The sequence below is a fragment of the Symphalangus syndactylus genome, chromosome 17 (assembly GCF_028878055.3).
Source record: "Symphalangus syndactylus isolate Jambi chromosome 17, NHGRI_mSymSyn1-v2.1_pri, whole genome shotgun sequence".
NCBI lineage: Eukaryota > Metazoa > Chordata > Mammalia > Primates > Hylobatidae > Symphalangus > Symphalangus syndactylus.
Window position 1 is genome coordinate 77,100,719 of NC_072439.2, and position 22,136 is coordinate 77,122,854.

Consider the following 22,136-nt stretch of genomic DNA (forward strand, 5'->3'; position numbering starts at 1 on the left):
GATCTCCTATCCTCCCAGAAAGTCAAGAATCAGTGCAATATATGAGTTGATTAGTAAGCGTATGATGAAGACATTGAGAATTCAGAAGAGTCTGGTCATTTTTTATTTGCACAAACATGAAGATCTATCTGATAGTAGAGGCACTAGCTAGCCACCTTACTTTGGATGTATACGTTTTTCAATGTACATGATTTTCTATCTAAAAACTTATATAGAGTCTCAAATATATCTCCTGTCTTAGTTTAAATGTTTTCTGGTGCCATGTAAAACTCAGTATAGACATTGCTAGACATTATGTATGCTAGCTTTAAAATTTCAGTGGGTATACATTTCTCAATGCCATAAAATACAAAAATCGATGTTGAATGAAATTATATAGGAAATGCTTACAAATATTTCAGAGGATAAAGATTGCTAATGAAAACACAACCATCTAAATAAAATATAAAGATTGTAAATAACCACCACCCGTTTTAATGTACGTACTTGACAAGAGTACCGAGAAGGAAATTCAGGCTGATTTCTCCCCCATCCCCAACAGTGAATTCCGTATTAAACACAGAGTGCCAGTCCTTTTTTCACATACCTTTTCTACATTACTCATATAAATTTTGGCTTCAGCAATATTATTGATGCCATCTGAACTATTTTTTAGTGGGTTGGTCATTTTTTATAACTCTGTGTCCTTCATCCTAGACTCCACCTCTAACTGTCAGAACCAAATCATAGTATCAGTTACTCGCTATTAATAGAATTTCAAGAATACATTCATCAACTTATCTAAAGTTTTAATACTATATTCTAAATGCTGTATTTTAAGCACAAATTGTTCTTTTATAGAAAAAAAGTTATTCTGCCCTGATGAGTATTCTATTTTGTTTCTGCTTAATGGTACTTTTTATCATTCTGTTCGTTAAGATAATCATCCTGGAACCATAAACACACTCAATAAAATGCTTCAGGGGACAGATTACCAATATTTCTAATTAAAGATATTGTTGACCATAAGCTAATTAGAGTAAGCAACATTTTAAGCATGGTACAGAAATTATAAAATTATAAATTACTAAAATTAAAGACAGCATATAGTTGGAATTTTATAAGGCTACATAAAGCATTTTTACATTGAAGTAAAAATAATATAGGGTTGGATTTTTCCCGGTGGAATTTTATTATTTTTAAATTCTCTAATTACTGGCAATGACGCCACCTGGCAGAATTTATATTTAGATCCAAGAAGGAATAAACACTGTACTCTACCTTCATCCACATTCTATTTGTTTATTTATTTATTGTTCTGGCTTTATAAGTTAAGTGGCAAATTGAAATATTATCTTATTAATATAAGCACAGTTCAAACCTTCACTTAAATAATTCACGTGGAGATTTTTTCTTCCTGCTCGAATTAATCTACTGTGTTTTATGATGGAGAGGTCATTGTTAATGCCCACAGTGAGGAGAAACATTAGTAAATGAATGATTTATTCTGTCTTTGCGTTTGTGTAAACAAGATAACTGTGAATAAATCTTTCCTATTTTACCTTGAAAATGCAATTTGAGAATGTATTAAGCCTTAAGCTGGAAACTGAAGGACTGAGAAAAGTAAAGTCAACCATTTGGAAAAGCAGAGGCTAGAAGAGGGGCAATCCTGGCTCCAGAAGTCAGGTCAAAGAGGAGGCTTTGCTTGTGAGGATCATACTCTGTGACTTCAAACAGTGGCTCCAGGGGAAGAACAATGTTTCTTACAAACACTAGAAGAATGTTTGTCTGAAGCTCAAAAAGTCAAAGACTAATTGAATTCTAAAGCAGAATGAAACCCTTAAGATTCCATGGTAAACTTGGAACTATATGCAAAACGCAGAACAGAAGTGGTTACAATAATTCTTAAGTAATTCTCAAGTTAGCAGGGAATAAGGAATAAGATTTATTGGCACCAGAGTTATTTGTGCCAATATATACACATGGAAAAAAATAGAACTTTTAATTCAAGATTTAAAATTGTTCAAGTAATGCTGAAAAAGATTATACTGTACCTTCCACTCCCCACCCTCGCAAGGGGACAACTATAGAACAAAAAATAGGGTTCGAATTCTGTGATCATTTTACTGTTTTAAATTTGGCACATTAGATATAAAGATTTCTTCAAAATTACTTCTGGCCATTCTATAGGAAATCAGTCCATTGAGAAAGAAGTGGTAGTAGATATTCAATATAACCAGCACCAAACGTTTACATTTTTCAAGCAAGGAAATTGGTAAATTCAGGAAACTATTTTGGTGAAACTACTGTGTACATACATAATTCACAAAGAAATGAAAACACTAGGATGCGGCCAGATGCTTGAAGCTTATATACCATCTTTAGATTAAACAAGGGGAAAATGGTTTTGAGCTTTGGGATGAGGGAAGCAAGTTGTAAGAAGTGAAGGAGAGGAAATGTGTGGTAAATAAGGGTTTTTTTTTTGTTGTTGTTGTTGTTATGCAGTTATCAGTTGGGTGGTAAGAGTGGTCTCCAAGAGTAGCTTTTTTTCTGGTAAAAAGACATTTTTATAAATAGAAACTCCCTTTATAAATGTAAATTTCTTTTGCAAAAGAGGAAATGTATACTCTAGTTTAGGCAGTTAGCGGGCGCTAAAGAGCTTTTTCTATATTACTGGTCCTCGATTGCCTTTAGTCAAAATAATCTGTATGCCAAACAGACATATTTTGAAGTGGTATATTGTGGTACACTTCAATCTGCACGTGTACTAAGTAGCACCTTTATCAGCAAAATTCTACTGTTCTGAACAGGCAACACCAGATAAATGTTACTCTTCCCACAATTAGGTCCCAATGAGGCCTATTTCTGTCAGGGTGTGTTTTGATTTATATGAACCTTTTTGGAGCATCTGGTGCATGAGACTTACGGTGTGTAGTAGAGTCATAAGGATTATTAGAGTATGTTCAGTAATTTTCCTCACCAGTGTGGACAAACCTAAAAGAATACAGTGGTGTGCTCTCAGGTTCTCTGTTTAGCATGTCGAGATTCCCTCATTGAGAAACCCTTTCTCTTCTCTATCACCACATACCTCATGTTGGGATTATTTAGCTATATCTTTTCTTCTGTACTAGAAGGCCACTAATGTACTTGCCACCCTTGATTGTGGGCTGGACTGGAGATTCCTTTCTAATTAGAATACATAAAAATTGTGGGATGTCACTTTCAATATTAGATTACAAACAGACTATAGCTTCCTTCTGTGGGCCCTCCCTTGATCTCTCGCTGTCTCACTCTGAGAGAAGGCAGCTGCCATATTGCGAACTTCCCTTTGGAGAAGCTCACGTAGCAAGGAACTGAGAGCGGCCTCAAGCCAAACACCCAGTGGGGGAAGTAAGGTCCAATAGTCTGTGAGAAACTGAACACTGACAGCAAACCATGAGTGAGCTTGGAAGTGAATACTCTGAGTTAAGCCTTCAGAGGAGACCTCAGCTGAGGTAGAGGCTAAGTCATTGAATTCTCGACCTAAAAAAACTGTAAAATAATAAGTATTTATTATTAAACTGCTGAGTTTGTGAATGGGGGTGGAGACTTGCTTTATGGCAATAGATAACTAATGCACATACTAAGGCAGGATCTTTTTCTGAATCATTTCTTTATTCCCCAAATAACTGCATAATCCCATGCTTTACTATGGATTACCTGGATTATACTAGATGCTCAATGAATATTTCTCAGATTACACTTTGAATAATATCAAAATCTATTAAATGCTAACAATGTGTCAAGCATTGTTCTAAGTGTTTCACGTATATTTATACTTTTAATTATCGCAACCTCCCTATGAGGTAGGTTCAGTCATTCTCTCCATTTCACGAATGAAGAAATTGAAGTTTGGAGATATTAAGAAATGTTCTCAAGATCACAGTTTCTAAGAAACAGAGTCCTATATTTGAACCCAAATAGTCTGGCTCCAAATTACATGCTTTCAGCCTTCATGCTTTTCTGCTTCTCTGTGAATTGATGAATACTTGCTCAATGAAAGAATGAATCACCTAATCATTTATAACACTGCAACTTGCATATTTAGCACTTAAGTTGTGTCTTTTATTTTTCCTGGATAAGTAATGAACACTACTTAGAAACGTTAAATTATTTTTGTAAACATACTGTGTTTACAAATATTTGACTACACATGAAGAATCAGATTTTAAAATAAAATTTTAAAATAAAGAAAAATCAGTCTAAATTCAGAAGATAAATCTTACATTCTAGTGAAATAAGAATTCTGGAAATATGAAATCATAGCTCTTCCTCCCTTTCTTCCTTTCTCTCCCTAAAGAACACCTATGCCTTTCCAATAAAATACCTACTTTTAGATGTAATTCTTGAAAGCATGAAAATAAAATTTATTTCTCTCGTGATTTTCTCATTTCTACTTGTCTAACATTGATTTTTTCTATTTGTAATGCAGCACAACCCAATAGGATTTACCATTGTTTCTTTCCTAAAACCGTGCACCTGCAGCATCGATTATGCCAGGAAGAGCTAGCACAACTTTGGAATGCAAACCAATAACATGCTATGAAAATAGAGACAAGACAGCTTAGAAGATTGATACTGAATTATAGAGCTGCTTCCTGATCTGCAACCACCCAAATTCTTACAGTCTGACAGCTGGTTAGTGAGCACAGGACAAACCACAGGCTTGCCTCATGACCTAAATGAGGGCAATTTGCACAGTTTGTGGTGTAGTTATCACAGAAAAGACTATAAATCAAAATCTTTTGAACTAGAGCACTGGAATAGTTCTGTTTCCAAGTTTTTTCATCTTTAAAATGGGACTAAAGACATTTAAAATTGTAGAGTTGTTTCAGGAACAAAGTCAACTCACGTATTTGGAAGCTTTATTAATATAATAGTTAATATACAAATGCAAAGTATTACCCTAATTATTATGATTATCTTTGAAATCATATTATTTTTAATTTTACTACTATGCAAATTTGTATTTTTATAATTTTTTAAGTTATAATTTTCAATTTATGAAGAATTACAAGAATAGTGCAAAAATGCATATCCTTTTCTTAGATTCATCAGTTGTTAACATGTGGTGAATCTATTTTATTAAATCATCTTGTGCTCACCCTATGCACTCTCTCAGGCATACTTTCTCTCTGAATTATTCGAGAGTAAATTATTTCAATAACCTGAGGATAAATTAGAGACATCAGTTTTTTATCCTAAGTACTTCAGAGTGTATTTACTACAAGAAAAGCTGTTATTTACATAACCACAGTTAAATAATCAAAATCAGAAAACTTGATATAATGCTCTTGTCCAACACACTATCCATACCCAAATTTTGAAAATTGTCCTAAAAATGTCTTTGGTAGCTATGTCTTCAACCCAACCATTCCCCCTTTTTGGAGACGAATTTAAGCCTTTAAAAAATGCTTTTAATCTTTCATGATCTTGACACCTTTTTAAGTACACAAGCTACTTTTTTCTGTAGAATTTCCTTCATTTGTCTCATATACACTGTGCCTTAATTTACATATTTGCAGAGAAACGCATTAGGATAGAATTTCTAAGGCATTTTTGAAGAAGTCCAAGAAGCAGATAGCCAATACGCTCTTTGCTATTCCTGAGGAAAAAGAAAATCCTTTGGATTTCCAACAAATAAATTTTACTTTGGTTATCACTGAAAGCTGTTAATATTTTTTACAAAAGCAAAAACAGACCAAATGAAATCAATGATGGTTGAGAAGATGAAAAAAAGTCAGTTAATGGGCACAAATATACAGTTAGATAGAAGGAGTAAGTTTTAATGCTTGGTAGCAGAGTTGGGGGACTATAGTTAAAAACAATGTATAGTATATTTTAAAATAATTTGAAGGGAGGACTTCTACTTTAGGTGATCATATTCTGGAGGTGATGGATAACTTAATATTCTGACATGATAATTTTGCATTTTATTCTTGTAACAAAATATCACATATGCCTCATAAATATGTACAAATGTGTGTCAATTTAAAAAATATACCAATATTTTTTTAAAAAAAGATATATATCACCTTGAGATTCACTGTGTTTTATGCAACATATTGAGAAACAGAAACTAGATTTAGACACAAATCTGTAAACTGACAGTTGTGTTTTTTATGTTTTTGATAACTACCAGACATAGATTGTACTACAGTAGTCTCCCCTAATCTGCAGGAGATACGCTTCAAGACCCCAAGTGGATGCCTGAAACCACAGATATTACTGAACCCCATTATAGTCAATCAGAACCTGTTTTTATTCATGCTAATGCCTTTTCCATATTTACTAAGCACTGATCATATACTGTGACAGTAACTTTCCAAGTCTGAGATGCAACAGCAAAACTAGCACAATTTTTTCTCCCTTCTCACAATTTGACAGAAAATTCATTCTTACCTCCGATTTTAGCAATCTCAGCATGTGATTTTTTTTTCTTTATTAAGTTGAGAACTTTCACCTTTTTATTTAAGAAAAGCACTGCTTCTCTTTGGCATATCACAATTGCCAACATCACTACTTTTGTGCTTTGGACCTATTACTAAGTAAAATAAGGATGACTTGAACACAAGCGTTGGGATACCAAGACAGTTGACCTGATGACCGAGATGGCTACTAAGTGACTAAATGGGCAGGTCCATAATGCATACAGCATTATATGTATAATGCTGGACAGGGAGATCATTCACATCCCAGGCAGGACAGTGGGAGACAGTGCAAGATTTCATTACACTACTCAGAAGAGTGTACAATTAAAAACTTATGAATTGTTTATTTTTTGAAATTTTCATTTAATATTTTCAGGTTGCAGTTGATCATGGGTAACTGAATCTGAGGAAAACTAAACTATGGATAAGGGGAGCCCACTGTTACTCATCTTTTCTATCATGCCTTGAAGATTTATTCATTCCCCAAAAATGTCATACTGTTGACAAGGGCAGCCAGTTTCTCAGTAGATATGCTTTAACAAATTGAAATAGACTAATGGAATGGCAAAGTGATGTGCTAAGTATGTATTCCTTTAGGAATTCCAAGATCCCAACAAAAGCCCTGAATCTATAGGAAACTGACCCATCATTTTGAGTTAAAATTTCAAGATGACCACATGCCTGAAATGTTAATTCAGCAAAGATCAAGGCGGAACTTCATTTGCCATTTTCATGTAATCTTGTTAAGTATTAATTGCTGATTTCTGTATAATCTTTGCATACTCATGATAATAATGACAGCTACCCATCTCTGAAAAAGGCCACTGTTTTCAATATAACTTGCTACAATAATAACAGCTGCTAGTCTCATGAGGAACTTTGCTGTATTATTTTATATTTTATGAGCAATGAAATGGCAGTATGAACCAATCCTTGACCTCTGACTTCAAGAAAGATACGAACTGCTTCTCTTCTAGTTCCTTTGTTACTTTGCATATTACCAAGCATTGGAACAAAGCAAGCATGGTTTTAATTTTCACCTGCCAAAACTGCTAAAATCAATCTTGCTGTATTCAATAAACAACTCACTGTGCATAGATGGGTAAATTTTATTAGTTGATGAATAGCAATGGAATCCTGCCGTTAAATCATAAAATAAAACCCATATATGTGACAAATATCTTTCAGTCCATGACCGTCTTCCTAGGTAATCATATATAGTATGAAAGATGAATTTTCTTATGACCTTATGCGTACAGGACAAAATACAATGATGTTGTAACTCATGAGCTTCATACAAAGTAGTTAATTCTGAGTAAAGTGTTAGAAAATACTCCCAAGACTAGGAGGCCATCTTTCAGTAATGATTTGATCTATTAGTTAATCAAGGGCACTATCTCTCGTGGGTCATATATTCAGTCAACAAACTTTTATCAGATGCTATACTATACAAGATGTGATTCAAGGCTCTCAAAAGAGAAAGATGGATTAAGACATATTACTACCTTTAGGGGACTAACGGTTTAATTAGGGAAGAAGCCATATGAGCAAATCATCAGCACAGAGTGACAAATGCAAATTATTATGAACGTGCTCTCTGAGAAGTAGAACGTAACCCTTATTTGGGAAGAGATAATATGAAGTTTCATTTTCTTTATAACTTTCTACTCCTCCCCACTTTAGGTTAGAAACCCTTTCTCTATGCTTTAATGTGAATATGTATATTTTTCTACCATGGTGTTTACCACATGATATTAAGGTTTGAGCTCTTGCTAACTGGATGACTGTCACAAACCAGACCTGTAAGTCAGTTTCTTCTTTTTTAAATGAAGACAATTCATTCATTCATTCATTATTGATCAAAAAATTCTTCTCTGCTACACATTTTTAAGTGTAATATATTTTTAATATTGCTTTACTCATAGGGCTAATATGGGAATTAAATGAGGTAAATCAGATAAAGCATTTAGCCCAGTATCTAGCATATGGTAAATTCTTAATAAATGCTGGCAACATATTTATTATTATGTTGCATGATTTTGGTTAATACTATATCTCTAGTGGTTTTTATCTTTTAACAGCATGTTCTAAATATGTGTTTAAAGTATTTGTATTCTTTTTCTCCGTATCATGAAAATCTTGAAAGTTTGAGGAGACTCAGATAAAGCTCAGGTAGATTAAGAGGTTTATTTATTTTCAGAGTTCAATAGTACACATATTTAACAATTTAACTTGTGACCAACTTTCTTTTCCACCAGAGCCTAGCCCACTACCTGGTACACAGTAAGAAATAAATACATATTTGTCGTATTGATTTAACTTGACTTTATGAATTTCAGCCAGTTGTGACCTTAGTTGGAAGGTCAGCTTCTTCAACTTAGGAACAATTAAGCCATTCATTGGACAATTTCTGTTTCTCCTGATTATTGCTTCTCCCTCTGTCACCTGCAAGAATAGCTTCTTCTGAGAAGGAAGAAAAACCATGAAAGTTGGTGCTTTCAAAAAACTGGATGAATAGAGTTCACCTTTTTACCCTCCAATAGGGAGTTAGGGCAGACTTTCATTTTGGAAGTTAACATTTTGAGCTATACGTAATCAAAAAAAGAACACCTGAGCTAATATTTTATAGTAAATTCTTTTATTTTAAAGATATTGGTTTAATTTATTCACTTTCTATATACCAAATTTTACCTCATAATGCCATTTGTAGGACTTTAATTTAGCAAGCATTTCAGAGTCTGATTTCTTATTCTTAGTGGATTCATATAACATAGATATTGCAATCTTGCTACAAAATGCCAAGATTTTTAATATAATCAATATTTGATAAGTAATGTTCAATACATTTGTTATTGAGAGGTACATCACTAATCTTTTATTAACTTCTTTTCTTCTGATAATACATCCACAGTGTGAATTTCCACGGGGACATACAGTTATTAGATCAGGTAGATTGAAGCACACATAACCAAATGGATTTTTTTTTTCCTTGCATTAAGTCCGAAAGCAACTGTCGTCATGCATTAGAGAAGCCAGAAATCCAGGTCTTCGTTTATACTTACTGACATGGTTTGGCTCTGTCACCAACCAAATCTCATCTTGAATTGTAGTTCCCATAATTCCAGTTGTTGTAGGAGGTACATGGTAGGAGGTAATTCAATCATGGGGATGGTTATGTCCATGTTGTTCTCGTGACTGAGTGAGTTCTCACAAGATCTAATGGTTTTATAAGGAGCTTCCCCCACCACCTTCACTCTGCACTTCTCCTTGCTGCTGCCATGTGAAGAAAGACATGTTTGCTTCCCCTTCTGCCATTATTGTAAGTTTCCTGATGCCTCCCCAACCCTGCGGAACTGTGAGTCAATTAAACCTCTTTTCTTTATAAATTACCCAGTCTTGGATATGTCTTTCTTAGCAGTGTGAGAACAGACTAATACATTTGCTTACTGAATTTGAGACCTATTTTATATTTAAAAATATATATTATAGTGCCTTGATACTTAATGGCATTTTCATATTATGGAGTCATTAACAGTGTGATTGCCACTCCATGCAAACAACAACAACAACACCTGTCTATATTGCCCACTTGAGAATTTAGTTTCAACCTCCTGTTAATGAGATGCTTTTATTGCCACAATTTTTTTAGTTGTTATTATTTTATACATTTTTTAAAAAATATGAAATGCTTCACAAATTTGCATGTCATCCTTGTACAGAGGCCATGCTAATCTTCTCCGTATCATTCCAATTATAGTACATGTGCTACCAAAGTGAGCAATTCCCACCATTTCTAAACAGTTCTAAATATTTTTTTTGAGGTACGCAAGGGAGTGAAGTGGGGCACAGGTATAACAGAGGGATTTGCCCACAATCCATAGCCAAACGTAGAAGGCACAATAAGGTCACAGCTTCATGGGGTGAATGTTTATTTCTGAGCCCATTGAATTCCACTAGGGACAGGAAGGCTGAGCAGCAGTGACATCCAGTTGTAATTCTTTTATCTCGTTGAAAGCAGGTTCAGTGAGCTGGGCAAGTCCCTTCTTATTCTCTAACAGCAACATTAAAACATGAAGCAAGTGTGATTTCTGGATAGAAGATTCTCCTGAGAATTCTGTGGGTACACCATGTTTCATTTGTTGTAATATACGCACTTCAAATTTCTGGGTCAAATGCACATATATCTTCATGTGGTTTATGTAAGTATCATGGCAAACAGTTTACAACTTACTGTTTACAGTTTCACAGCCCTTGAGAGAAGTGATGCATTAATTTTCTGGTGAAGATTAGGGGCCTTTTTGCTTTATAGGGGAATTGGGCTAAGAGTTTCCCTAAACATCCAGGTTGTAATCCCTGCCATTTTATTAACAACACAGTAAAGCCAGTTTATTGTTTTAGTCTTATCTCCTCATTTACAAAATGGAAGTGTTTAATTGGATATTCTTTAAGGTATTGTACCCAGAAAACAAACAAAAAAAACAAATGAACAAACAAAACTATTACTTTTCTTGTTAAATATTTCAGTGAGAAAGTTTTTGTTCAGTTGGAGTGAAGGGAAGTGTGTAACCCATCATACTTGTTTAGAAGTGACATTGACAAAGCCAAAGATGATTTATTTGTGCACGCAAGTTAGATTTCCTGGTGAAAGAACAAGAGAAAGACACTAATTAATTAGAGACACAGAAGGAAGTAAAAAGACAGCCCCAGACTTGACCCTCAGCAGGATTTGAAGCTGACATCCAGGAAACTTTCGTTCTTAATTATTGATGCTTCTGCTACTTTTTTTTTTTTTTTTTTTTTTCCATCCTTTGCAAGCACGTATGGCCCCTGTCCTTTAAAATCTTCTAATTCCCCTCCTCTGCTACTCTGTATCCACATGATGAAATCACTGTATGGTTCTCATTGTATTGTTTTCAAACTCTATTACGTGCTTTAGGGCTAAGTTACTCTTGGAGAGACCACTAAAAACAATTATAAGGAAGTTTTTGCAGAAATTTTTCTTAGGATATCTTTTCAGAAAAGGAACTGCTGAGTTGAACTACTGTATATGACACTTAAACGTATTGGTAAATATTGTCAAACTAGCCTCCAGAAAGATTATACCCCTGAATGAGAGTGCCTGTTTCCTGGAATTACATCGTTGTTTTATTTTAAACATTTCCACATGGGTTTCATTTTAATTTACATTTCTTTGATGACTAGCAAATAGAACACTTAAGTTTATTAGTCATTTTATTTATTGTTGTATGAATACACTATTTATGTTACAGGATAGGGGTCCTGATCCAGACCCCAAGAGAGGGTTCTTGGATCTTGCGCAAGAAAGAATTAAGGGTGGGTCAACAGTGCAAAGCAAAAGCAAGTTTATTAAGAAAGCAAAGTGATGAAAGAACAGCTACTCCATAAACAGAGTAGAGCATTCTCGAAAGTAAGAGGAGGAATGTGTCCACGCTAAGTACAATTTTTTTTTTTAACCTAGGTAAAGAAAGTAAAAAATAATAAAAAAAATAGAATACTTTTTTTTTAACCTAGGTACTTTCTTTTACCTAAGTTAAAAAGAAAAATATCATGAGGAGATGTGCTCTGCTACAAGGGTTTGTGATAAAGGATTAATTTTCTTAATTACTGTATTTTGCAAGAATCAATATTACTGACTTTAAATCAAAATTAGGAATGCCTTTGTTCTCAAGTTATTGGGATATCAGGACACTCCCAAGTCTGGGTCTGTTTAGTAAACATCATCCATCTGTTCCCTTAACCTTAAGCATGTAGAGGTTAGAAATACCTAACTTTCTGGGAATGCAGCCCAGCAAGTCCCAGCCTCATTTTCCTAGCCTCCACTCAAGATGGAGTCGCTCTGGTTCCGAAACCTGACGTATCTCCCCGACTCCTTTACAAGAGGACCCTTAATCTTAAAGGTATAGTCACTTCCATGGTCACCAAAGAGATGTTACAGGAAAGGGGTCCGGATCCAGACCCCAAAGAGGGCTTTTGGATCTCGTGCAAGAAATGATTCAGGGCGAGTCCATAGACTAAAGTGAAAGCCAGTTTATTAGGAAAGTAAAGGAATAAAAGAATAGCTACTCCATAGACAGATCAGCCCTGTTGGCTGCTGGTTGACCATTTTTATGGTTATTTCTTCATGATATGCTAAAAACAAGGGGTGGATTATTCATGCCTCCCTTTTTAGACCATATAGTGTAACTTCCTGATATTGCCATGGCATTTGTAAACTGTCATGGTGCTGGTGGGAGCGTAGCAGTGAGGATGACCAGAGGTCACTCTCATCACCATCTTGGTTTTGGTGGGTTTTGGCTGGCTTCTTTACTGCAAGCTGTTTTGTCAGCAAGGTCTTTATGACCTGTATCTTGTGCCGACCTCCTCTCTCACCCTGTGACTTAGAATGTTCTAGGAATTCTAAGTCTGAGAATGCAGCCCAGTAGGTATCAGCCTTATTTTACCCAGCTCCTGTTCAAGATGCAGTTGCTCCAGTTCAAACGCCTCTGACATTTATGTCTTGGCCACTTTCCTTTTGGTGTATGTGTTCATCTTCCTATTTAATCCAGCTCTTTACAGTAATGCTATAGCATAGATTCAAACATTTTATGTAATGAATTTCTCAAGTGAAGGTATTAATTGATATGTTCCAGATATCAAACATGTTGGGAGCAAAGTTGATTTTTACTTTGAAAGATAAGAGGGATGATTATTTTTGTAGTTTTGAACAAATGAAATATACCCTCATTCTCTATATGAAAAGGGACTGAACTGGGCAGTCAATAAATATCTGAAAGGAAGATACATATGTGAATTTAGAAAAGAGAAAAAAAATCAATCTGCATTATTCCCACAATATTCTTGGGCTATATTTCATGCTGGGATAATTTGTCCTGTTTCTCCTAAGTCACAGAGAGAGTGATTTTTAAGGTATTACTGTCAGTCTTTCCTAGGTAACAAGCACAGGATCAAGGGCTTCATGAGTACTGGCCTTGTGATCTCTTTTATGTTGCAAATTCCTGTGTAAAGCTCATGGGAAAAGTGAACACATGTAGTTTCCTCTAGAACCAGGACCACGTTTGTCTGTGTCCTTCTTTGAGGCCATTTCTTAATCTCTATTTAAAAGTGAAAGATAAATGGGAATAAAATCAGCTACATATTACAAGATCAGTAAGAAGAGACAAAACGATAAAAATAAGCACCTACATTGAAAGCATTGAGTCAAGCAAAATGAACTACAACAAAGGATTAAGGTGGGTTTGTCAGCTGGATTATTTATAACCCAAAACAATAAAACAAACCGAGGATATAAAGCTTAAAGTTCAATTCTTAAAATATGTTTAAAGAAAGGGTTGCAGAGTATATATTTTATGTTGTACAATCAACCTTATGGTCTGGGTCAGTTAATAATGCCACTCTTTCCTACTGTAGCTATGATAAATGTCATTCATCAATCCAGCATTATTTTCAACTGGGCCTAGACAAAGCTTTAGAATGTTTCCCAACAGAACTCTCCAAGCAGCTATTATCAATCAAGAAGTTGATATTTGAATTAGCACGTATTACCATTTCAATGCTTGACTCATCTGCTAAAGGTATGTACAGTTTTATTAATTTAAAGATAGAAAAGCCACCCGGCCGAGGCGGGTGGATCATAAGGTCAGGAGATCGAGACCATCCCAGCTAACATGGTGAAGCCCCGTCTCTACTAAAAATACAAAAAATTAGCCGGGCGTGGTGGCGGGTGCCTGTAGTCCCAGCTACTCGGGAGGCTGAGGCAGGAGAATGGCGTGAACCTGGGAGGCGGAGCCTGCAGTGAGCCGAGATCGCGCCACTGCACTCCAGCCTGGGCGACAGAGCCAGACTCTGTCTCAAAAAAAAAAAAAAAGATAGAAAAGCCAATCAGCCTCTATGCAGCAAGTTAATTCTTTCTCTAGAGTTAGCAGCCTGGGCGACAGAGCCAGATGCCGTCTCAAAAAAAAAAAAAAAAAAGCCAATCAGCTTTTATGTAGCAAGTTAATTCTTTCTCTAGAGTTAGCAGCTTTCTAGCAAAGGCTTCTTTCTCAGCTCTTGAATCTTCTTTAAGCCAGAGCTTTCCAATTGGAATACACACCAGTAGGTCAAAACAGGTACAGGTACATAGAAGTTATTGATTCCTCAGCCTTGAGAAGGCCAGATGGGATTGAAGATACCAGAAATCCTGGGCTGTTACTTATAGCCATAAACAGCCACATCTGTGTACTCCAGTGTGCAAATATTATTGTTTTCTATACATATTATGAAAAAGATGGAAAGTTTTGCTTTGAATTATGGAACAAACAATCCTGCCCTAGTGAGAGACATTTATTAGTACATGGGTGGTTTCTTTTAACTCTTACTCGAAATGTTAGAATTTTTCAAAATCATCACAATAAAAAAAAGTCAAAGGATTTATATTTTGAATGCAACTTGTGTATATTTATGTACGTACAAACAAGTGTCACTTAAAGGCAGGGATACGTTGTGAGTAATCCTTACGTAATTTAGTCATTGTGTAAATATCAGAGTGTACTTAAACCCAGATTATATAGCCTAACACACACCAAGGCTATAGGTATAACCTATTGCTCCTAGGCTACAAACCTGTACCTGTAAGACATGTTACTGTACTGAACATTATAGGAAATTGTAACACAGTGGGAAGTATTTGTGTGTCTAAACAGCTAAACACAGAAAATGTGCAATATGAGACTACCATCATATATGTGGTCTGCCATTGACCAAACCATTTTTATGCAGTGCATGACTGTATTTATTATATGTATACCTATTTTTCAGTCTGAGACACAACTGATTTTACCTGGAGTGAAATACGTCGTTATTTGCTGCACTTTCTTGGGGCACAGCTATTTTTCGGTGAAGCTCCTTCCATTTAAGCATAAAAGTCCAGTAGATGATCATGAGTATTTAAGGAGCATTATTTGATAATGTAGGTTATTTTGGTGGCAGGAGATATTAAAGCCTAATTGAGATGAACTTCATGGAGTGACTTCCTAAGGCACTTATATCTTCTCTTTCTCATTCAAATCTGTCTAACTTTCATCTCTCTAGACATTTATAATCATGGAACTAGATTGATATGAATTAATAGGTTGATGGAAAATATTTCTTAATACATTTAAATTTTTCAAGTACAATTAATGTTTAACGACCAGGTATGTGTATTATGGGGCACTGAATGGGAACCAGTTTGGAAACATAAAACAAATTGTAATTTACACATTCAATCCAAACAAAACTATAAAGTCAATAAAAAGCAAATTGACAGTTAATTTAATGTGACAGATGATTACTTTTAATAGAAAGCAATCACATTTAACATCACAAGTATGAGCTGATTACTCCAGAGCAATTCTCTGGGCCAAGCAGACTGATGCTTCTTCTTGCCTCATAACTGGGTCTCCTTCAGTTCTTTCTAAAATTGCTTTCAGAGTGATCATTGCAAATGATTCAGTTCTTTGGCTCCCTACTGCTTACTATAATACACAAATATAAGTTAGTGAACAGAATCCTTTTTATCTGAGTCTTGCTTACCTCCAGCCTCATCTATTTTTAATATAATCTATAATTATATAAACAGGTCTATGTAATTTGTTCCAGCTATATACTATACTAAGTATTTGCAGTCTCCATAGATGTGATCCCGCTTCTCTCTTCAGAGCCTTTCCAACGTGCCGTTCCCACTATCTATGAAGTTTATACCAGCTAATGGGCATTCCTTCAGAACGGGATTTTAGTATCTTCTGGGAAACCCTTTGTAATACACTCCCTCTCCTCCTCCAGCTCTGAAAAAATTGGCTCCCTCTCTGTGCCCACCACAACAGCCTATGCATTCCTTCTTTGACCAGGCTTAACACTATGCTGTAAATGATTGGTTGATTCTGCTTGTCTGTGGGTTCCCTGAGAGAAGGGCGAGTTCATATTCACACCTCTTGCATTTTTAAATTCTATTTTGACACTTTTAAATTCTTCATAAATATTTTTGAAATGAACAAAACGAATGAACTCATGCTTCTGGAGTTACCTCGCGTGCTAGTTTCTGGTTTGAACTTTATTTTTTGTTTGTTTTATTTTGTTTGGGGATGTGTGTGTGTGTCCTCAGAATGCTGAATGCAAGAAGGATAAGCGAGGTTTGGTGTGAGGTACTTCCTTCAGAGGGCTTCCTGTGAGATATTTTTCACCTTTTCTTTTTTGCTTTGTTTTCACCCTTATTTTTATGTCTATTCCCCATCTCTCCCTCCTGTCTGACCTTTATTAGACCTTTTACAATTTCAGAGTCTTTTTTATTTTTTGAAGCTGTGCAGTAAAGGTATACAGAAGTGAATTGTCCCTTGGAACTAGATTAACCATTTGTTTTGTAGATGTCTAAGAGATGCTTTTATTTGGTTGCTACAAAATGTCAGATCAATATGGTATGGGTATTCATTTAGTCCTTTGAATGGGTACCAGGTGGATATGCCAACATAAAGCCAAATAACAACATTAAAGCCTTGGTACTAAAATAGGTAGCTCAGTAAAGGAATATTATATAATTTTTATCTGTTTTCCACCCACGTTATTTTACTAGTCAATAGGCATTGTCTAAAATTCCAGAGAGTCATTCATATAGTTAAAAGGAAAATAATGACAAATTTGAATTATTTTGACAGTAATAAAGTAAGAAATGTCTACTCAAATCACAAATTTTGATGGATATATTTATTTTTGCTTTATCTTTCGTTACGTTTGGTAGAGAAGAATAATTAATAAGGAACTCATTAGACATCATTGACATTACTTAAGAAAAATTGGCTGCCACAAAGATTTGGTTGTGCAGAATTTCTAAACTCGCAGGGCATTAGAACTGAATTAGCATTAGATGCCACATCCTATGAGTTCATTAATATATAAACTTTATGTATTTGTTTATAATACAAATATTTATACAGCGTTAAACATGTGCACAGCTTTCTTCCAGGTCTTGGGAATAGTAGTATGAGAGAAGAGCCTATAGTTGTACAAAATACAGGCTCCCTCCACCTTGTTTGTAGTACTTCTGTATAGCCATGCATTTTATTATAAATACTCAAAACATTTGGGGGGACATAGATGACATATATTAAAACATCTTGGTTTCGTTTCTGAGCCCCAAGCTGAATTATATAAAGCCACAATTTCTCACAGTTATCTATGATCCACTTTCTGGCAATATCTGAAGTAACACAATGTAGTGGAAACAGCAAGTACTTGCTTTGGAGCCAGAATGCCTGGATTCTGATCCTCATCGGTTCTGCCAGAAACTCATTGTGCAATCCTAGATAAATAGCATGACCTCCCAGGTCTTCAGGAAATAACATTAGATTTTCTCTAAATGTGCTTCTACCTATGATTTTCTGCCTACAGAATATAATAATTTGCTAACGAAAGTGCCCCATAATCACCAAATAACTGTTACTCATCTCTATTCCTGAACTTCTAATAGCCATGACTTATGAAGGAAGATCAGTTGCAAAAGCCATGTGAGTCTAAGCATCCTCCAAACAAGAGCATACATATCCAAAGCAATGCAATGTAGAGAGTCAGAGAAGGTATATGTTGACTGATGTTACACATGATCTACTAGTAACTGTACATGTAACACGATAACTAGATTTAAATTCTTACTAAGTCGCATGAAACCTTTAATATGGAAATACTAGCAGTAGCTATGACACGTAGAAAAATGTAAGTCATTTTTCCCTGCTTTTGTAAACTGCTGAGAATATCTATGGTTACAGTTCTAAATGGAATTTCATTAAAGCTGCATCTGAACCATGTACAAGTTGACCTCATATATCAAGGACCATCAGCACTTTACTACTATCCATGTGGCGGGATAAATTACTTCGGCAACACACATTTCTGGGAACATCATATTTACTGAGGCTAGCAATTAATCACTTAAAGTTGTATTTGAATGAAATGTGTTTCCAGGAAAATATTTTAATTTTATTATCTTTTTTATAATTTCACTAAGCAAATTAGATGACTTGAAATAGAAATGGATTTTCACAAAAAGTTATTAGTTGATAGTACAATCTATACAATCACCTAAATCCAACTTTATCCTGTGGGGCTTAATTTATTGTAACTCATGAATATATAGATTTTGATTCATTTTAAGCTACACATGTCTACATTAACAATAGAGGTACAGATCTTCAAGATTTAAAATGCAACTTTAAACATCTTTTAAACATAAAGTTAATTTGAAGATTTTGCTTTGATAATTACCTGCATTTAATTTATAATTTTATCTCTATAAGTTATTTTTATAAGACCCTCTTATCATTCAACATAATAAATAATTATTGTGTTGTTGTTCAAGTAGATACATGATTCTAAATTGCCAAAGAAAGTGCCATGCATACTTTAGTAAGCTCATTTTGAGGAGGGTATGTAACAATAATTTAACTCTTTTGAACATTAGTAAATATGCACAAACTTTTAATGTTACTGAGGTGAACTTAAGTTTATATACGATAATTTTTTAAATATGAAATTTTTCCATAAATTATTAATGTTATTTAAAAACTTTGCAGACTTTCTTTTGATAATTTCTTATGCATAATTAAATGTGTTAATATTTTCTTTCTAATATATTTTCTTTCAATATATTTTGCACACATTAAAATTTATCAATCCTGGTGCCTTAATAATTTCTTTACACACATTTTGCTGGAGAAATAACAATGAACAATTATAAGAACCTTTCTTGAACACCTTCTATGTTCCTGGCTATCAGGCCTTGTGTTACATTGTTTGTGAGCATTGTCTCATTTAATCTGCCAATAATCTTATGAGGTTAAGTACTATGCTGTAATTAACTTCGTTTTAATATTTTCTTAGTGATTTTAAACATGAATACTGTGGTAAAAATTATTTCATATTTTATTCTTGATTCTAGAGATTACTTGCATATTTCTTTTTTTATTCACATTTATTTATGTATTGAGCACCAGCTAAGGTCCAGGCAGTGCTGGAAGTGCTGGGAGCATAGTAAGTGCTGATAATTTGGTAACGAATAGGACAGACAAGGCGCTTACCGTCATGGAGTTTATATCCAGTGTTGCAGTACAGATACTAACACTTAAACAAATAATATCATAATTTCTGGTCATGATTACTACTAGGAAGAAAGTAAACCAAGGTAATAGCTGCAAAATGACAATGGAGTGAATGAGAAAGACGGTGATGTGAAATTAGGTCAGAGAGTTGGGCAGGAAGAAAATTATTCATCAATTTGTAATTTTTAGCTTTAAACTTTGGATTTAATTTGTTAAAGACAATTATCCAAACTTGGATTTAAATACAGCTACGTAACCATTGGGTAGAGTATCCTTGTGTGAGTACTGTCAACTCCTGACTAAGACACAACATTTTTAGAACTCTGTGAAGTTAGAGATTCATTTAGGGGAAACTGATAATGTGAAATGAATTTTCCTTCTATCCATTAAAATGGTGGGACTGCCTAAGTGGCTGCTTAAATAGCTTTAGTCTTGCAGTAGATTTGAATAAGGTAACATTTCTCATTACTGTTTATTTCAGTAAAGTATATCAGTGTTAATACCATTATTATAAATACGTCTTTATTACCCTTTTTGAAAATGATATGTTTACATAAATACATAATACTGGTTACATAATACTACTTATTACGTAAATGGTGGGACTGTACTCCATTTTCTGTCCTGTATATATACCATCAAACCTTTCCTTGTGTTGGCCTCTTTGTCTTTAATTTTTGAAGTTTATTTCCTATTGCCTTTTGAGACTATTTTCCACTCGTTATCCCACCCACTTCTTTCACATTTTGTGCATTTTTTTTTTCATTCTTTTGTTATGGCTTCCTGGTTCGGTTTTATTCAAATAAAAATAATAGATTTTTGCATTTTATTAAAAGTGTCGGCCGGGTGCGGTGGCTCACGCCTGTAATCCCAGCACTTTGGGAGGCTGAGGTGGGCAGATCATCAGAGGTCAGGAGTTGAAGACCAGCCTGGCCAACATGGTGAAACCCCATCTCTACTAAAAATAGAAAAACATTAGCCAGGTGTAGTGGCATGCACCTGTAATCCCAACTACTCGTGAGGCTGAGGCAGGAGAATCGCTTGAACCCAGGAGGCAGAGGTTGCGGTGAACCGAGATCACACCACTGCACTCCAGCCTGGAAGACAGAGTGAGCCTCCATCTGAAAAAAAAATAAATTAATAAAAGCGTCAACTAGTTATCTGAAATTTTCTTCTGATTTCTCTGATAAATCATTTTTTCTCTTATTTGCTTATTCTGAAACAAAGCTATATTATATGGTTGATAGGTGATTGATGCCCAGTTGACATCCACATTCTTAGCATATATCAGACATTTATAGAATGTGGCAGAGTTCATTTTAAAGAGGAATCTGCCTATATTCCATGTACTTAGTTTTAACATAATCTGATCTCAAGGAAAGCAAAGCACTCTATATGTTTTATATATACTTCTACATTACAAACCTCAATATGTATTACCTTCATGATGTTTCCCTACTACTACCCAGGGAAAAATATATTTCTATAATGCAATGTGATTTACCTTCCCTTTCATTCACTCATTTTCTAGGAAATATTTTCTGCAAATAAATATAGGAAAAGAGATACTTAGCACTAGAGGGAGAAAGTGAGAAAGGCACTCCACTGGCTTCGGACTGCAGTAGTCACAGACATGCAATTGAGGAATGGTTTCTTGATACTATAGATTATATTTCTAAATCAGAATGCATGAAACTGGGTAAATCGGTTTGTTTTATTTTCTGCCAGTAAGCTATAGTGAACCTCTAATTGATTTCACGATTAAGTTCCATCAGTCTTGTCATTACAGCTTAGTAACAGGTTGTCTAACCTAGTTTTTAGTACTCTAATGGGAATCTTAAAAAGATATATTAGAAAATTCTTATTATAAGATGATATTTTTGTAATGTTCTGCCAATAGTTTTAATTTACTTGGTGGTGATTTGGTCATTGAACATTATTTTAATAAAATCTAATTTGTAACTTTTTCTAACAAAGACAATACTTTATGATTTCATTTTGGAATCCTAAAAAGTTGATCTCATAGAAACAGTAAAAAGTGGTTAGCAGAAACAGGGGAAAGAGGAAGGAATGAGAAGAGGGAACATGTTGATCAAAGAGAATGAAATTTTATTTATAGGAGAGAACTCAGTTTTGGTGATCTATTGCTCTGCATGATGACTACAGTTAATAGCAATGCATTGTATATTTCAAAATTGATAAAAGAGTAGATTTTTAATGTTCTCACTACGCAAAAAAAGTTAGTGAGGTGATGAATATGTTAATTAGCTTGATTTAATTCTTCTACAATGCACAACAAAAATCAAAACATTATTTTGTATCCCATAAATATACACAATTATTATTAGTGTATTAAAAAGAAATTTAAAAATTTAAACAGATGTATAAAAACTAACAAATATTTAATATCTTATAACCAGGATAGCATTCTTACTGCTTTGGAATGACCAGTTTCTTTGACACTTACCTTTGAAATAATAAAGAATCCAGTTTACACTTGGAACACCTGATAAAATTTCAAAAGAATAAAGAAACTGAGATTGTATATAATGTTTCAGAATGAATA

The 22,136-nt window shown here is 34.5% G+C and overlaps 1 protein-coding gene and 1 non-coding gene across 2 annotated transcripts in view; one reads left to right on the top strand and one right to left on the bottom strand.

Annotated features, from left to right (window-relative positions):
• The window catches only part of NAALADL2 (N-acetylated alpha-linked acidic dipeptidase like 2), a 955,512-nt gene that overhangs the window by 528,826 nt on the left and 404,550 nt on the right, over nucleotides 1-22,136 (top strand). The window lies entirely within an intron of this gene.
• On the bottom strand, nucleotides 10,124-10,230 carry LOC134733412 (U6 spliceosomal RNA). Its single transcript, XR_010116850.1, has one exon. It is a non-coding gene; the product is annotated as a U6 spliceosomal RNA (small nuclear RNA).